We start from the raw sequence: 4,076 nt of genomic DNA on the forward strand, positions 1-4,076 counted from the left end.
TTTAAAACTGACAAGTTTTTTATTGATCTTTCTTCGGCTTGTACATCTTGATATTTATTTCTTTCAGAATTTTCCAGTATGAAGTAAGCAATATTACATTTGCAGGCCAGACTTTCTTCTCCTTGCAGTATTCCTTATAAACATTGTAAAGCTTCAAGTAAGACAGTCCTGCCTCAACATAGTAATAGCAGGTTGAAGATGGACAATAATGAGAGTCAACTCGGGACATCGATAGTACATGCTCTTTTACAATATTTTTGACTGCTGATGTTAAACTGTGTTTCGATTTGTGTTTCCCTTGAAGCTCGTGACCTGTACTTCCGGAAGAAAGCCCTTCTGTAAAACGAAACGACACACTTTATCACTAACATCAAGAGTATAAAGGAAAAAGTTCTTGCAAACTAGTATCATTTACCCATCGATAGTTAAATAATTGTCAACTGTGTATTGCCTTATAAATGTGGTGTTATATTTTCCGCGCAACTTTAACCTTCGCATCATGTGACGCAGAAGATAATCTCCCTGTCTATGAATTTATTCTAGTTTCCAGTACAAACGATGCACAAATTTCCGTTTTTCTTCTTTGATAACTTGTTCCAAACTGTACAACATCTACATAAAACATTGGGTACTCTGTGCGAATAACGAATTTTGACAGCACTGGTAACATATTTCTTACACAAATTACGATTAATTTTGGCTTTATTCTGTTTCCATACTCATGGGATTTGATGGTATGTTCCTTGCTTTGGATGCACGTGATGCTTCTGTGACCACATTTATTTCTATTAGCATTTCATCATTTGAAGTACTTTCATCTTTGTCCACCTCACAATCCAGGTCGGCATCACTATTGTACGATAGTCTAATATCAGTAACAGAGTGTCCAGAGTCGTCATTCTCTAAACGGCTTAATATTTCCTGATCAGATAGCAAAACGCCGTCCATCTGATCACTCTCTTCATCTCAACTACAAGGTCCATACACACTACAAAACTAAAGAAAGGGGAATAATGCCACAAACTGCAACTTAGTTTATTTATTCACCGCCTACAATAAAGCATTGGAGAGAGAAAATATATAAGGTAATGTGGCTTCTTTTGAAGTCGTCATTGCATTAGTACGGATCTGAATGCAACTTACGCCCATCCATTGTATGTACGCTCAGGTGTACGTATCCTGCAACGTGAATATTATATTTCTGACATAAAGGCGTAAGTGAACATAAGCCTTTCCGCCATGAACAACTTTGTGAAACACTCTGTTATGTCTTCCAAACTTTGAACTGTAAATCCGTTTTTAGTGGGAATTAACTTACATCAATTTGCCAGGTGCAAAAACAATGTAACATAAGTGATTCAATGAGCGAAAAAATGCATTTTCCAAAAGTCCCTGAGTCATAGAAGCGATGATATGCTTTTTCTATTACATTCTGAAAGTGAGGGCGCCAACTGAGTGTAATCGAAAATAATTTCAAGATAAGATACACGTTCAACTGGATGGACCCGAGTTTTGTGTACTTGGATCTTGAGTAGCGAAGGATATCGATGCACACAAGATCTGCATTTTTGAGGGAGAAAATCCATTGCTTGTGTTTTATCTGGGTTGAATTTCAGACACCATTTCGTACACCAAGTTAGAAAAATTTTAATTGCTGAATTGATTTCTGGAGTTATGCATTGAATAGTTCAGAATAGTGTGAGAAATATAGTATCATCTCCCTATTCAAAAATATATGTGTTAGGCAGCAATGTTGGAACATGTTCGTATGGAAGGGGTGATAAGGCAGACTCTTGTGTCACTCTGGAAAAATTAAGTATCAGATTCAAGGGAGTGTCATTAAGAGCGACATAGGCGAGACGGTAATGAAGAAAATTATTATAAAAATGGAAATGTTAAATGGATAAGTGTAGTGTAACAATGAATAAGTTTAGATATTTTTGTGTAGACAGTTACACTGTTATATTTCATAGTAATCTAATGCCCATTATGCAGAAACATAGTGAAAATAATGTAAAAGTTAAGAATTGATGAGGGAGAGAAAGGTTGTGTGTGTGGTAGAGAAATATTAGAATGGAGATAGATAAATTATGAATGGAGATAGATAGATAGATAGAGAGAGAGAGAGAGAGAGAGAGAGAACAAAATCATGAAATTTTTATATAGTATAAGGTAGAGTGTGTTATATTGCAAGATACTAGATAGTAAAATATGTTAGTACATAGTTAATTTATATTCTGATATTTTGATCATAATGTAGAAGCTGATGTATGTTTTCAATAGTAACGTAAATAAAATATGCAAAATTACAACAAAAGACATATTGGTATTTAGTGATGCCTAATGAGGTAATAAGAAAGAAGATATATTTAATCTATAGTGCGAGAAAGTTGTGTTTAGCAATTGTTCATAATATTTTGCTTCTGAAAATGTCTTTTATAACGATTTCAGTTTTACATGAAACATCTATCTTGTTATATGCTCTCCTCATATATGTTTTGTCATGTGTTTTCGTATTCATTTCTTAGCTCCAAAATACCAGATGGACCTTATGTGTTTTAGAAACCTCATATGGACTTTCGTTAAGTTTTAGTTTCAAAACAAGGTTAGGATGAGATGTTGAGAAGTTCGTTGTGTTTTAACACTTTAAAATGTTTTGTTATCCACATCGTTTGTTACTAATCCCTAGTTTTTTTAATTGAGGAACTATTTAAGTGTATTTTCTGCCATACATACATTTGAAAATACTCAGTTACTACAGAACGTTGCTTCGTTTCTGTTTGTTTTGATTTATTGTAGCACTGCAGCATGCATAAACATCTTTTACGTGGGTGACAAAAATGTCTGTAAGATCTGTCTCTAATGTAATGTTCCTTGTTTGTAAATCTAGCAACTTGTAGTGTGGAAAACTAAGAAAGTAATCATGCATCCAGTGCAATGTCATTATTATCTAAAAATATACATCTGGTATGTTACCAGCAAATAAATGAACTGTGGGTTGTTTCCAGTATGTAGAAGAGTGTAGTGAATTCAAGAAGTCCTTCTAAGCTGTCTGAACCATGTATTGGTCCCCATGGTACAAGTTTTATCTCCTACGTTCCACCGAAGTTCTTTTTAACTTTTTTTGATTTGTGGTTTCTTGCTTTGTAGGAAGATATTTCTCCGAAACTGGATCTAATTACTGAAAATATTTCAATGATATTTGAACATAATAGGGCAATGCAGCTCAGTAGCAATACAAAAGTCCCATTTTATGGCATTATTGCTTTGAAATAAACCTCTTGTATTTCGTAACCAAAATACAAAAATACTTTAAAAATTGCGAAATTATGATCAGGAAGACATGGTTCAACCATAAAAGCAAACTAAATATATTAGTCTTAATGCTATCAATGGGTATCACCACCCGGAAATCGGTACATATTTTAGCTCATTGCCTTAACTACTCATTGTGCAATGAAACGTTACATATTATAAATATTGTACTATAAGATAGAGTAATGTTTCAGCTACAGCACAAGACACTGATTCATTTGGTTTTGTCTCCTGATATCGAAGATTGTAAGAAATAAAAGAAAATATTCGATTCGTTTTACAATGAGCACACAAGATGGCACTTGTTGTAAGATCTTCCTAGAAGTGCTCAGTTTTAAGAAATGTTATTTATATTTGAAAGCATTTTAAAGTAACGATCTTATTACTAAATAAATATATTGTTTGACCGTTTTTAATGTTTTGTTTCATATTTTATTTAAATATTAATTTACATTTAAGGAAATATATTTTGAGACAAAACTTGCGAACACCATATTACGTTGTTGCCAAATTTGTATGCATACTGTAGTAGTCACAATAAGAAAATTCCTGGATTCTAACGTTGCAGTTCGTGAAGCGGAATTGCAGTAAGGGTCGAAAACTAATTTCTCTTGTAAGTATTCAAGCAGAATTCCATGATTACTTCCTTTATTATCTGACATTAATAAACACTCGAAACTATCTGGCAACACCACTCTCTTTAAGCAGCGTTTAGAACCTAGTGATCCACCTTAAACCTACGTATTTAGGGTACCAGTGTA

The sequence above is a fragment of the Thermobia domestica genome, chromosome 1 (assembly GCF_964235325.1).
Source record: "Thermobia domestica chromosome 1, izTheDome1.hap1.1, whole genome shotgun sequence".
Lineage (NCBI taxonomy): Eukaryota > Metazoa > Arthropoda > Insecta > Zygentoma > Lepismatidae > Thermobia > Thermobia domestica.